We start from the raw sequence: 15880 nt of genomic DNA, 5'->3' as shown, positions 1-15880 counted from the left end.
ATGTGGGATGAGGGCAATCATGCACGCACATGGGCATACGCATACCATTATGTACTTACCCGATAGATGACCTCCAGTGCTAGTGTACAAATAACACACCGTAAACAATAAACAATAAAGAACAATCCTGATACCCTATATAGGAATTACTTACCTACCCTGATGAGTGAGCGGCAAATAAAGGTGGAGAATTAAAAGTCCCAGACCTACCCCGATGGAAGGTGAAAAAGATGAGGAGTTAACTGAATAATTTTGTACCTGAAACACAGGTGAAACTCTAAAAATTAGAATATCGTGCAAAAGTTCATTTATTGCAGTAATGCAACTTAAAAGGTGAAACTAATATATGAGATAGACTCATTACATGCAAAGCAAGATAGTTCAAGCCATGATTTGTCATAATTGTGACGATTATGGCTTACAGCTCATAAAAATCCCAAATCCACAATCTCAGAAAATTAGAATATTGTGAAAAGGTGCAATATTCTAGGCTTGAAATGTCCCACTCTAATCAGCTAATTAAGCCATAACACCTGCAAAGGGTTCCTGAGCCTTTAAATGGTCTCTCAGTCTTGTTCAGTAGGAAACACAATCATGGAAAAGACTGCTGACCTAACAGTTGTGCAGAAAACCATCATTGACACCCTCCATAAGGAAGGAAAGCCTCAAAAGGTAATTGCAAAAGAAGTTGGAAATTTTTTATTTGTAAAAACTTGCAAACAACATTCAAAATTTCCTTACAAAAATAAAATTTACATAAATAAATAAATACACATACCATACTCTCTGGTTTTTAACTGAACATAGCATAACAAGTTATTCCTCCAAAGAAGAAGAACACAATATTAACAAGGAAAAAGAAACCGAAAGGAACATCCTCTGACCTTTACGGTCCAGAAAATTATAATGCGAAGATACTTAGAGACTTTATGCAACTATATGACATTATGTTCAAGCAAGGAAAAGAGGCTCTCGTGACTATACTAACTTAAAAAAAACAAAAAAAAACTTGTACTATAGGACATAAACTGATTACGACAAGGTTAAGAAACCTGATCTTCAGGCACTTGTGGCCTTTCTTCAAAACAGTATTTCCTCAACAAAACCTAAGGGAGTGAAAGGAGATGAAAAGAAAACAGGAAAGATACCAACACCCACGATCAACAGATGGCAGCTACAGGCTTGATATTCCTCTACGCCTTTATCCAAGCCCTTCGCCGCCACCTATCTCTCTCAAGACCCCGAATTTTCCCAACCTCACCAAGAATGTCACACACCACCACCTGGACCGGAAGGACTTTCTGCCGAAGGGAGACCTGACACCGTGCATTCCACGTGAAGTAGCGGACCACTAGACAGACTAGAAAAAGAGTGTCAAAATCATAACCAGCATGGCTTTCTAATGCTCCATATACCCACTCTGCATAAGACATGCAGTGCAGGAAGGGGATATCCAGAGCCCTTCCCACCTCTTTATACACCTCTACGTTAAAGGGGCACTGAAGCAAGAAGTGGTCCATACTCTCCACTTCACCCCCACACTCCGTCCTCGGACAACCACGGTCATCCAGAGAATGGAACTTCAAGTTCCCCCTCACATAGAGTCTGCCGTGAAACGCAAGCCAGGCCTGGTCCCTAAATTTCAAGGGTATCCGTTCCAAGTTAATCAAGCGCAAACCCTCCCTCATAATATGGCCTGGGCAATCCTTCAAGGCCAGTGGCACATGAAAGGCAGTGGCCACAATCCTCTCACCCAGGACTTTCCTAGAGAGAGACCTGACCTACCCTGCCGTCACACACCACCGCCTAAGTAATTTCAGGCACAGGGCAGCATAAGTCGGGAGCTTACCATGTCTGACCCTCAGGCTTCTCACTGGACCACCACTCTCCCAACAGCTCAGAAAAGGACTAAACCTTTCCCGAAAAAGGCCCACCCATGCAGGCGGTCTCTCTGCAAGCATGTTACCAAAGTTATGTTTCAAGAACATCAAAGAGAAAAAAACAATTGGGTTGACCATGCCTAGGCCACCCTCCCACCTGGATAGGTAGGTCACATTCCTCTTAACAAGGTTCAGTCTGCTCCCCCATAACATCTGGAAGAAACAACTGTAGACCCTCGTATAGAGAGACTCTGGCAAGAGACAAACAAAACTAACATATAAAAAGATGGGGACCAGGTAAGTCTTGATCAAATCGACCCTTTCCCTTAAGGAGAGCCACCATCCTTTCCAGCATCTTACTTTGACCTCGGCATTGGTCAGCTTGGCCTCCCAATTTGATTTGCTGTAATCATCTGAGCCAAATTCAATGCCTAAAATTTTGATCTTTCTCTGAGGCTCCGGGAAGGCATCCGGAAGTGGAAAGCTCTTACCCCTACCCATCCAGAAAGCTTCACTCTTATCCTGGTTGACCTTGGAGCCAGATGCCTCGGAATACCGCTCTATCACCGAGACCACCTCCTGCGCCTCTTTGGACCCGGAGATAAAGACAGAAACGTCATCAGCATAGGCCACGACCCTCCAAGGCAACCCCCCAGAAATGCCCACCGGCGCCCCGCCCAATGCCCCACCATCTAGCCTTCTGACGAAGGGGTCAATAGCAAAGACATAGAGCAAGGGACTCAGAGGACACCCCTGGCGCACCCCAGAGCCAACCTCAAAGGGACGTCCAACCCAACCATTCACCAACATGAAGCTTTCTGCCTTTTCATATAAAGTTTTAAGCCATCCAATAAACCTCCCCTCCAAGCCATACCTGTCAAGAAGATGCCAGAGATACTCATGATCAACCCGATCGAAAGCCTTTGCCTGGTCCAATGCTAGTAGATACTTTCCACAACCATCAGCTCTGCACCGCTCCAGAACCTCCCGGACAGCTAACACCGCTGTAAATGTGCTCCTGCCCTGAACCGAACAGTGCTACTGACCTGAGAGTAACTTGTCTGCCACTGACGACAGGCGCCAGAACAAGATCTTGGCCAGAATCTTCCTATCGACATTGAGAAGGCTAATGGGGCGCCAATTCCCAATCATCGAAGGATCCTTACCTTTTGACAATAAGATCACAGAAGATTGTCTCATGGAGGGAGGGAGTGATCCCTCTTCCAGACAGCAGTTGAAAACCTCCGCGAGATGAGGTGCCAAGCTATTTTTAAAGGTCTTAAAAAACTCTGCCGTCAAGTCATCTGGTACTGGTGTCTTTTTTATGGCCAGACTATCTATGGCTTTGACCACCTCTTAATAGTTCCTTATAAAAAGACCTTGAGACCTCCAAGATCCCTGACCTGGATTTTGCCAAGGATCCCGTACTGTCCCTTAGGCCAGTTACCGTCTTAACTGCTGCGCTTTCCCTGCAGTTCTGGTAAGGGTCGGGTGAATGGTACTTCCCATAATCCCTCTCCAGAACCAGGGAAGCGAGCCGGTCATACTGGCACTTCTTGAGAAGAAGCTTCACCTCCGAGATGGCCCCAGGATCTCCACCATTGGAGACAAGGCGGTCAAGCCTCCTCCGCAGCTGCTGGTAGGCAATATACTTATCAAGCTATTTCTTTTTACCTATGGTCTTGAAAAACCTGCTGAACCGCACTTTAGCAAGCTCCCACCATTCCGACTTACTGTTGCAAAAATCCAGAATAGTTTCCTGAGCCTGAAATAATACCTCAAAGGATTGTCTCACCTCATCGTCCAGCAGGGCCGAATTCATTCTCCAGATACCCCTCCCCTTCAGTGGTGTATCTGAAGCATTTAAAGCCACAGTTAACATAAGGTGATCGGAGAACTCCACCGCCCGACACACAGGTGCCGAGAAGTTAGAGTCCCCCTTTAAAAAAAACCTATCTATTCTACTCTCACATTTACCTCTCTTATATGTGAAGCCCGTGCTGTCTGGGTTGCGCTTAATTAAGGCATCCTCCAGGCCTGCTTCCCTGACTATCTTATTCAGAAAAACGCTGTCATATCCCAGCCTGTCATTGGAGCCTTTCCTGTCCTTGGGCCTAGTAACGGTGTTAAAATCCCCTCCAAAGACAATCTGCCGGGACGTAAAAAGGAAAGGCCTAATCTTGCGAAGAGGCATTTCCAATCCCACTTAGTCTGAGGACCATAGATATTAATGAGCTTTAGCTCTTGCCCCCTCACAAGGACGTCCAGGACCAAACACCTTCCAATCTCAACCTCAATGATCCGCCGGTACGTTACCATACCGGAAAAAAGCACCGCAAGTCCGCTGTAAGGCTCAGCCGCAAGAGACCAAAAGGAAGGACCACGCCTCCATTCCCTCTTAACCAGATGGACATCGGCCAAACTACACAACCGGGTCTCTTGCAAAAATAAAATGTCAGCTTCCATCCCACTAAGCAAAAATAAGGCTGTACTCCTAGCACTTACAGATTTTAGGCTGGCAACATTAATGGTTGCCACGTTTAACGGAGCGGGAACTGCCATTAAGATAATGGAGGTGGACGTTTCTTAACCTTATCCTTCTCTGTTTCTGCAGGGGGCCTAGCCCTCTTGAGAGACCCCCCAGCCACCTCATCTTCCATGGGGGAGAGGGACCCAAAGTCCAGCTCATCCCCTGAAAGTATGTCAAACCTGTTTCTCAGCTGTAAATCACCTGCCTCTAAAGAGGACACAGAGGAAGCAGGGGATAACATAACCTTACGCCTACCCCCTTTCCCTACCATAGAACATTTTACCTCCTTACCACCCTTGCCCGAGAGACCCCAACCCTGATCAGGACCCCCACCCCGATCAGGACCCCCCGACCCACCCCCAGAGGCTACAGAGCCCCTATGACGGCGTGAAAGCAAAACCAGAGGAGTGGCCACTGAGGGCCTCTGGGACCCTCCTGTCCCTTTAGCTATCTCCCCACGCTTTTTACGAACCCGGGGGAACAGTCACACAAGGATCAGACGGCACCTGGGAAGATGTCGAAACAGGGGGAGATATTACAGCCGGGGGAGGTACAGACACATTAGGAGATACACCTGGTGTCACTGGCATAGGGGTATCAGAGACACCCAAATCGCTAGGAGGTGGGTCCGCACCTCTCTCCTCCGAATCCATCCTCTCTAACTCCTCCTCAATCCCAGGCAAGTTGTGCAGTGCTTCAGGGCATTGATTATATGAGTGACCCATTCGTAAACATAGGTTGCACCTTATGAGGTTACAATCTCTAGCTACATGACCTATGTCCTGACACAGGGAGCACTTCAACACTACACAAGATGCCGCAAAGTGCTCCCTGCTACCACACCTGTGACAAACCTTTGGTTGCCCTGCATAAAAGACAACCAAGCGATCTTTACCTATAAAAGCTAAAGTGGGTAAATGCTTTACTATGTTATCCTCCACGTGTAGCCTGACCGTAGCTGACCAGCCCCCCGTCCAAATGCCCCTGTCATCTAGGATTTTCCTTAAGGGGGCCAACACATCACCAAAACGCCCTAACCATACTGCTATATCTGCAGACAGGATGGATTCGTTACGAACCAATATCGTCACATTTTTAACTAAAGGCTGTCTAGATACCACCTTGGGCGCAAGGTTTTCCCACCTGGGGGTCCCTCTCCACTCCCTCTCATATCTCATCCAAAAAAGATCTAAGCCTTCTGCCCTTTGGAAAGACACGTCAAATTCCCCCGTTCCCACTGGGGCTATAAAGGCAAAAATGTCTGAAGCTGTGAAGCCCATCTCAAGGATCCTATCGATCACCTCCCTTCCTGCCTGGGGGGGGTTCCCACCAACCCACCGTATTTGCACTACATTTCTGCTTTTAGTAGGGGCAACAGATCTCCCAAGCTGAGTTATTGGTGGTCTTACCGCACCCTGCACACCCCTCAGGGCTGCGGAGTAGTTCATGACCCTGGCTGCAGAAGTTAGGTTTGCCCCTGCTCCAGCTGCCACATTACTAGCTGTGACTGACATCCGTGGAGAATCTGTGCTGCTACCAGCAGCTACCACGGTGCCAGCCGAGACCGGCACCCCCTGGAGACCCGCAACACCCCCAGACCCCACAGCCAATGCTGCGCCGACCGGGACAGATACCCCTAGATGTGAGTCAGCACCAAGCCCCCCCACCGGCAAGGAGCCGGACATAGACATTACCTGAGGAGATGCCTCCATTTTCGCAGAGGCTCCCTCCAGCAGACAGCCGGCTGGAAATGCAGGCACAGGGAGAGCCATGACAGCTTCCACTGCTGGCAAAACACCGGTCGGAAGCGCCAATGCAGGGGGGACCACAACAGACTCCACCAGCACAATACCAGCCGGGATCACTTGTGCAGGGGGAGCCACCACAGGCTCAGGCACCTGCACCGCATTGCCCGAAGCAAGCAATGCAGGAGCCGTGACAGGTGCCACCTCCAGCAATGAACCAGACAGGATGGTCACCGCAGGGGGATCAGCGAAGCATCTCGGCACCAGCAAGTTACCCGCCGGGATAGTAAGTATGGGCGAGGACCCAGCTGCCTCACAGGCTCCCTCCGGCACCACACCGGCCGGGATCGCCGAAGCAGAGGGAGGTACAACTGGACCCAGCACCTGCACAGCGCTGGCCGAAACACCCAACGCAGGGGGGAACATGACAGCTCCCATCTCCGGCAATACACCGGGGTTTAAAAAGCAGGGGGAGCCGTGACAGGTTCAAAAGGTCCCGCCGGCATACTGCCGGCCAGGACCGTTAGTGCAAGGGGAGCCGTGACAGCTCCTGTCACCGACATACTACCGGCTGGGGCTCTTACTACCGAGGGAGCCATGACATATTCAGATTTTCCCACTGGCAAGGTACCAGCTGGGATATCTACAGGGGAAGCCACAGTAGACCTTACCCCTGGCATAGTGCTGGCTGGGACTGTCACCCCCACAATTTCTGCAGGAGATTCCACACAACTAACGTCCCCATTATTCACAGTCCTTGCCAGAGGACAAGCTTTCCCTTGCGGCTCCACCACTATCCCCCCTGGCTCCTGCGCTTTCTTTACAAGCGAACTGGGCATTCTTTCTAGGTGCACAAACATTAACTTTTCTTTTTCCTTAGGTTTTACTGCCTTAGGGCAAAAATCCTCCTCCCCGTCCTCATTATCCTCCGACAAGAAGGAGAAATTTCTGCCCCCCAATGGGGACTCCAACTCCGATATAAATTGCATCATGCCGGCGCTTTCCTCTGGTTCCTCCAGGGATCCCCAATCCGGCCGTTGCTGTTGCTGCTGCTGCTGCTGCTGCTGCTGAGGTGAGATGGATTCTGGCTCCTTACTTTCTACTGCTGACACACACTCCCCAGCTTGCTGTAAGCCGCTAGACGCAGGTTCACTTGTATCACCAAAGGAATCTGACAGGTCTCCCAAAGATCCTTTCTCACTGGTCTGCCCTCTTGCTGCTGCCAGAGACCGCTCACGGGCATGCCTATAATGATCCTCGTTGCTATATTTCTCATGAAAGATTCCACTTGCTGCCTTTAGGGTGGAGACCAAACTGGCCTGCTGGCGTACCGCCAGCTCCATGGACTCCAATTCAGGACTCATCACTTGCTTCTTAGCGCTCCTGGCCCTCTCAAAGTTGGCTTTAAACCTCTTTAGGTCTCCCTTCATTCTGGTCAATTTCTCCTCCTCTCTTCCAATCCGGGCCACATGGGCCGCAACACGGCCTCGGTAAGAGGCATATGACTCATTCCTTTTGGGCCCTTTTCCCAGGTCCTCAATGGGTGGTAGGCCAGGACCGGTACTCAGTGCCTCTGGGGAAGGACCCCCACCCGGATCACAGCCAGGCTCTGCCATGGAGCAAAGGGCCTAGACCCAAAAATTGAGTCCCAGGCCCAGATGAGGCCTCCACAAACCTCAGAGCACTCACACACGCTGCTTCCAGTGACCACACCCACAGGAAACAGGAAAAGGAAGTTGGAGATTTTTATTTTCAAAAAATCCTTGCAACCAAAAAAAGCACACACAAAATACAAACATAAATAAGGCCCAATTCTGGCACAACAAAATCATAAATCCCCAAAACCCCAAAACCCACCCCCAAGGGTCTATGACCCAAAAGTCACTACAAAGCTCAAAGTATCAGCAAAGGTACTAAACCCAAAGTCCATACCTGCGGAAAGACAGAAACATGGAAACCCAACGATACAAAAACCCCAACACCTCCAAACCCACTCAAAGACTAAACTTCAAACCCCATAAAGAAACAAGAAACCACACCACTCCTCCCACCCAGACACCCCAGACACCCGGAGGCCAGAAGAGGGGAGACACGCAAGCAAAAGGTCAAGGGGCAGAGATTTTCCAGCAAGCCCAACCAAAGAAAACTCAACACAAAAAAAAATCTAAGGGCGTGACCACACAGAAAGAACAGGACAGACCCCCACCCAGAGATCAACAGGGCACAGAACCAGGCCCGACATTCCTCCACCACTTAATCCAGACACAAGCCTGCACCCTGACTTTCTCAAGACCCCGAATTTTCCCAACCATACCCAGAATATCGTTCACCACCACCAGGACAGGAAGGACTTTTTGACGAAGGGAAACCTGACACCGTGCACTCCACGTGAAATAACGGACCACTAAACTAACTATAAAAAGTGTATCTAAATCAAAATCCAGCTGCCTTTCAAACGCCCCATACACCCACTCCGCATAAGACATACGACTGAGGAAAGGAATGCCCAAGGCGCCCCCCACCAGTTTGTACACCTCTATATTGAAGGGGCACTGAAGCAAGAAATGGACCATAGACTCCACTTCCCCTCCACACTCCGCCCTCGGACAACCTCGGTCATCCAAGGAACGGTACTTCAGGTTCCCCCTCACATATAGTCTACCATGAAATGCGAGCCAGGCCTGATCCCTAAATTTTAAGGGGATCCTCTCAAGGTTTAACAATCTCAGACCCTCCCTCAAAACATGACCTGGGCAATCCTTCAAGGCCAGCGGGGCGTGGAAGGCAGTGGCCACAATCCTCTCCCTGAGATTTCTCCCAGAGAGGGACTTAACCTCCTCAGCCGACACCCGCCACCGCCGCAAAATTTTCAGGCTCAGGGCAACGTAAGCCGGGAGCACACCATGCCTGACCCTCAGACTTTTCACTGGCCCACCACTTATCCAACTGTTAAGAAAAGGTCTAAACCAGCCCAGAAAAAAACCTACCCAACCAGGCGGCTCCTCACATAACATCTTACCAAAATTATGTTTAACAAACATAACTGAGAAGAAAACCACTGGGTTGACCATACCTAAGCCACCCTCCCGCCTGGAGAGGTAGGTAACATTCCGCTTCACGAGGTTCAGCCTGCTTCCCCACAACAGTTGGAAGAAACGGCTGTAGATCCTCGTGTAGAGAGACTCTGGCAAAAGGCAGACACAGCTGACATACAAAAACATTGGAATCAAGTAGACCTTTATCAAATCGACCTTTTCCCTCAAGGAGAGCCGCCACCCCTTCCAACATCTCATCTTGGTCTCAGCATCTGACAATCTGGATTCCCAATTTAACCGGCCATAATCACCGGGGCCAAATGTGATGCCCAAAACTTTTACTGTTGACTGGGGCTCCGAGAAAGTGTCCGGGAGCGAGAAGCTCTCACCATCTCTACCCATCCAGAAAACCTCACACTTGTCCCGATTGATCCTGGAGCCTGAAACCTCCGCATACCGTTCCATCTCAGTGGCCACCGCCAACACCTCCTCTGCCCCAGAGATGAAAACAGAAACATCATCAGCATAGGCCACAACCCTCAGAGGCAACTCACCAGGGGCACCCACCGACACCCCCGCCAACACCCCACCATCCAACCTCCTGACAAAGGGATCAATGGCAAAGGCATACAGCAAAGGGCTTAGCGGACACCCCTGGCGTACCCCCGAGCCGATCCTAAAGGGCTGCCCAACCCAACCGTTCACAAGCATGAAACTCTCCGCCCCCTTATACAAAGTTCTTAACCAGCCAATGAACCTCTCCTCCAGACCATATCGACCAAGAAGAGACCATAGGTACTCATGATCCACCCGATCAAAGGCCTTAGCTTGATCCAAAGTCAACAAATACTTCCCACAGCCATCAGCCCTGCACCGCTCCAGGGCCTCCCGGACCGCCAACACCGCTGACAAAGTACTCCTACCCGGAACTGAACAGTGCTGATGCGCAGAGAGCAAATCATCCGCCACTGACGACAAACGCCAAAAAAGAACCTTTGCCAGAATCTTTCTATCAACGTTGAGAAGGCTGATGGGGCGCCAATTCTCAATGGTTGATGGATCTTTCCCTTTTGACAGCAGAATCACTGCCGAAACCCTCATGGAGGGAGGAAGGGACCCTTCCTCGAGACAGCTATTAAACACCTCCACTAGGCGAGGTGTCAGGCTAGACTTAAAGATTTTATAAAATTCTGCCGTCAACCCATCCGGCCCAGGCGCTTTTTTACTCGCCAGGCCATCAATTGCTCTAGTCACCTCTTCAACAGTGATCTCACCCGTCAAACTCGTCAGCAGAACATTATTTCCCAACCCTGGCGTAGCCCCCAGAAAACTGACCATCTCCGCTCGATCGAGGTGCTTCTCCGCTAAAAGATCTTTGAAAAACGACCTCGAGACCTCCAGGATCCCCGCCCTGGATGTTACCAGGGATCCTGTACTGTCTCTCAGACCATGGACCGTTTTAACCGCTATACCCTTCCTACAATTCTGGTAAGGATCAGGCGAATGGTACTTCCCATAATCCCTCTCCAGAACCAAGGAGGCATGCCGGTCATACTGATGTTTCCGCAAGAGAAGCTTCACCTCCGAGATTGCCCCATAATCTCCACCACCTGAGACAAGATGGTCTAGCTTCCTCCTCAACCGCTGGTAAGCAACGTAATTATCAAAATGCCTTCTCCTACCTAGGGCCTTGAAAAATCTAATGATCCGGCCTTTGATGAGCTCCCACCACTCCAGCTTACCGTCACAAAAATCCAGGACAGTCTCCTGAGCCCGGAAAAAGTCCCCAAAGGATCGTCTCACTTTCTCACACTCCAACAAGGACGAATTCAACCTCCACACTCCATTTCCTCTCAGCGGGATATCTGAAACGTTCAAAGACACAGTGAGCAAAAGGTGGTCAGAGAACTCCACCGCACGGCACACAGGCACCGAGCAGGCAGAGTCCCCATTCAAAAAAAACCTATCTATCCTACTCTCACTTCTACCTCGCCTAAAAGTGAATCCCGTGCTGCCTGGGTCACTCTTAATCAGAGCGTCCACCAGGCCTGCCACCCTAACTATCATATTCAAAAAAATACTATCATATCCCAACCTGTCATTGGAACCCTTCCTGTCCTCGGTCCTAGTGACGGTATTAAAATCACCTCCAAAGACAATACGTCTGGACGTAAAAAGGAAGGGCTTTATCCTTTTGAAGAGGCCCTTCCTCTCCCACTTGGACTGAGGCCCGTAGACATTAATCAGCCTCAGCTCCTGCCCCCCCAAAAGGAAGTCCAGCTTCACCTTCCAATCTTCCAATCTCCACCTCTATTACCCGCCGGTACGTTACCATACCGGAAAAAAGGACCGCGACTCCGCTGTAAGGCTCGGCCGCAAGAGACCAATACGAGGGACCACACCTCCACTCCCTCTTGGCCAGATGGACATCAGCCAAGCTAGATAACCTGGTCTCCTGCAAAAACAAAACATCAGCACCAATCTTACTGAGCAAAAATAAGGCCGATTCACGAGCTCTTACTGATCTTAAACTAGCGACATTAATGGTCGCCAGCTTTATCGGAGTGGGAACTGCCATCAAGATAATTGAGTAAGGCGTTTCCTCACCTTCCCCTTGACCTTTTTAGCGGGACCACTGTCCCCCTTCCGAGACTCACCCAACCCCTCCTCCATCGGGGACTCTGGGTCACTCGACCCCCCTCCACCCCCAGACAGAGACCCAAACTTGTTCCTCAAGGGGACATCCTCCACCTCCAATGAAGAGACCGAAACTGCCGGGGACACACCCGGCCTACCCTTCCTCCCCACCAAAGACCACTCCCCCTCACTCAGAGCACCGCTCTGCCCCCCCTGAACCACCTCCCTACCCTCCAATGAGACCCTCCTCCCCCCCACCTTTTTACGCCTAGAGGGAAGGGGGGCCGGAGGAGCCAACACAGACACCTCCGCAACTGATGTCACCACCCCCGCCCCTTCAGCAGCTTCCACCAACCCCCTCCCCCTCCGTAACCTTGGGGCCAACGACTTCCCCACAGACTCCCTCTGAGGCACCACCACAGGAGCTAACACTACCTGAGGCTCCACCACAGGAGCTTGCACTACTTGGGCCTCCACCTCATCACTCTGCACACTCCCACCCGGAAGGGCCAAGCTGGCCCCGCCCTCCCTTTCCACCACCAATTCCGCCTCCTCCGCATCCATGCGGTCCAGCTCCGCTTCCAACTCCCCCTCAGGCAAATTCCGCAAGGCTTCCGGACAATCACTGTAGGAGTGGCCTAACACCCCACATAGATTGCACCGAATATCAGTGCAATCCCTAGCAAGGTGCCCCACCTCCTGGCACAAGGAGCACCTGATGACCGGGCAGGTGGCCGCAAAGTGCCCCTTACCCCCACACCTATGGCACACCCGCGGCTGCCCCGGGTAAAATATAATCAAACGATCCCTCCCCAAAAAAGCAGAGGAGGGGATGTGCTGCAAAACATTCCCCTCAACCTTCAGCCTGACTGTAGCCGTCCAACCCCCCGTCCATATTCTCCTTTCATCTACAACTTTTGACAGGGAACCCAGCACATCACAGTACCTCCCTAACCATACCACAATATGTGAGGGAGGAATTGACTCATTCCTAACCAGGACAGTGATCTTCTTGACCACACTTTGCCTTGACAGTAATTTAGTAGACAAACCCTCCCAAGCAACAGTGTGCACATAGGTCGACTCATACTTTTGCCAGAACAAATCCAACAAATCAGGCCTCATGAAAGAGAGGTCGTACTCCCCGGTTCCCACCGGAGCAATAAAGGCGAAAATATCAGCCGCCCTGAAACCCATATCCAAGACACGGTCAATGACCTCCTTACGACCCAACGGGGGGCCCACCCCAGTCCACTTCAATTGGACCACATTCCTCCGGGTAGCATAGGTAGGTAAGTTTCCCGCCCTGGCCCTCAGCACCGGCCTAGCCTGCTCCTGTCTCCCCCTCACCACCGCAGAATAACTCAAAGCAGACCTAGCGGCAGAAGAACTCACCCCCAGACCACCATCCCCAGGCAGCTCCCCAGGCTGCACAGCAACCGGAGCCACAGCCCCTGGAACACCCACCAAGGTCTGCCCCTGGCGACCCACATCAGAACCCCCCCCAACACCACCCTGGGAATCAGGCACAGACAATGGCTCCCCTTGAGAGGCCCCTCCCACCCCCACCAAGGCCAACTGCGGCTGGGGCTCAGCATGGCAAACCTCAGTATCCCCTACTCCTCCACCTTCCATACCCACAGACACCTGTGACCCCAAGGAAACTTGCCCCTTCTCACCACCACCAACGTCATTGCTGCAGGATGCAGCAGAGTCCTGAACGGCTGCCTTAGCAGACGCCACCTCAGTCCTTCCCAACATGTCCTCAGGGATCCTCCTAAGCATCACAAAGGCCGATTTTTCCCGCAATACCGGCTTTACCGGCCCGCGAGGGACAACGTCCATAGCAGCATCCTCTTCCTCTGAGACTTCCGCCGCAAACCGGAAGTGGTCCGGCCGTAACTCCGCCCCCACTTCCGCCCGGAACTGCAGTACTCCCACCGACTCCTCCTGCTCCACCCGAGTCCCCCAATCAGCCGACTGCTGACCTGGGGGGAGGGAATCCTGGCTGCATGCCTGAGTGGCATTTCCTATAACAGCCGGCGCCATCTTGGATAGCAGATCAGCCTGCTCACCTCTCCTCTCCACCAGCGCCTCCGGGAAGTCCTCCAAGGAAGAGCTAACATCCACCGGACCCCTTGCTTGCTCCACACTCCTGCATCTTGCTGCACGGAAACGGGCCTCATTAGAATACTTTTCACTCAGCATCCCACTCTTCTTTTTCAGGGCCGCCACATGCCTACCCTGGAGGGCCAACTTCTGAACCATGGCTTCCACCTCAATCCTCAAAGACTGCCGCCGGGAACCACCAGCACGGTCTCGAGAAGCCCTCAACCTCCGCAGCTCCATGTTCATTCGGGCCAACACCACCTCCTCCTTCTCAACTGCCCGCACTCGGGCAGCCATCCTCTCCCTGTAAGTACCATAAGCTTCCCCCTTCCCTGGGGCCATTCCCAGGTCCTCCACAGCAGGCTCCTCCGGACCGGTACTAGGCCCCTCCGGGGGTCTCCCATGGCTGCACCCAAGCCCAGGATCCTCCATCCTGCCTGGGCTGAGCAGGTCACTTTAGGCCCAGGCTCCAAGGGCCTGCACGGTAGTCCAGGAGCTCCCCAGCACACAACCTCCTCCACCAAAGCTGGAGCTGGAATTACCGCGGCTGCTGGCACCAGACTTGCCCCAAAAAAGGAAGGAAAAGGAAGTTGGATGTTCCCAAAGTGCTGTATCAAAGCACATTAATAGAAAGTTATGTGGAAGGGAAAAGTGTGGAAGAAAAAGGTGCACAAGCAGCAGGGATGACTGCAGCCTGGTGAGGATTGTCAGGAAAAGGATATTCAAAAGTGTTGGTGAATTTCACAAAGAGTGGACTGAGGCTGGAGTCAGTGCATCAAGAGCCACCACACACAGACGGATCCTGGACATGTCATAAAAATGAAAATGTCATATTCCTCTTGTCAAGCCGCTCCTGAACAACAAACAACATCAGAAGCATCTTACCTGGGCTAAAGAAAAACAGACCTGGTCTGTTGCTCAGTGGTCCAAAGTCCTCTTTCCTGATGAGAGCAACTTTTGCATCTCATTTGGAAACCAAGGACCCAGAGTATGGAGGAAGAATGGAGAGGCACACACTGCAAGATGCTTGAAGTCCAGTGTGACGTTTTCACAGTCTGTGTTGATTTGGGGAGCCATGTCATCTGCTGGTGTTGGTCCACTTTGTTTCATTAAGTCCAGGGTCAACGCAGCCGTCTACCTGGAGATTTTGGAGCACTTCATGTTTCCTTCCGCAGACAAGCTTTATGCGGATACTGACTTCATTTTCCAGCAGGACTTGGCACCTGCCCACACTGCCAAAAGCACCAAAACCTGGTTCAATGACCGTGGGATTACTGTGCTTGATTGGCCAGCAAACTCGCCTGACCTGAACCCCACAGATAATCTATAGGGCATTGCCAAGAGAAAAATGAGAGACATGAGACCGAACAATGCAGAAGAGCTGAAGGCCGCCATTGAAGCATTCTGGTCTTCCATAACACCTCAGCAGTGCCACAGGCTGATAGCTTCCATGCCATGCCGCATTGAGGCAGTAATTGCTGCAAAAGGGGCCCAAACCAAGTACTGAGTACATATGCATGCTTATACTTTTCAAAGGTCCGATATTGTTCTATGTACAATCCTTGTTTTATTGATTGCATGTAATATTCTAATGTTCTGAGATTGTGGATTTGGGGTTTTCATGAGCTGTAAGCCATAATCATCACAATTATGACAAATCACGGCTTGAACTATCTTGCTTTGCATGTAATGAGTCTATCTCATATATTAGTTTCACCCATTAAGTTGCATTACTGAAGTAAATGAACTTTTGCACAATATTTAAGTTTTTCGAGTTTCACCTGTATACGGGGAAATGGTTAATAACTGGACTATCAGGAAGGTAAATTTAGAGATAAATTAGCATATGAGATCAAACAGAAAATATTCAAATTATTTATGATAACATAGAGGATCCTTCACACCAAAACTCAAATGAGGTAAATCTATCCTTCTTATATATAA

The sequence above is a fragment of the Staurois parvus genome, unplaced genomic scaffold, assembly GCF_062004578.1.
Source record: "Staurois parvus isolate SC_StPar_1 unplaced genomic scaffold, SC_StPar_1.0 ptg000062l, whole genome shotgun sequence".
NCBI lineage: Eukaryota > Metazoa > Chordata > Amphibia > Anura > Ranidae > Staurois > Staurois parvus.
The sequence above is the reverse complement of the archived record's forward strand: the minus strand, read 5'-3'. Positions refer to the sequence as shown.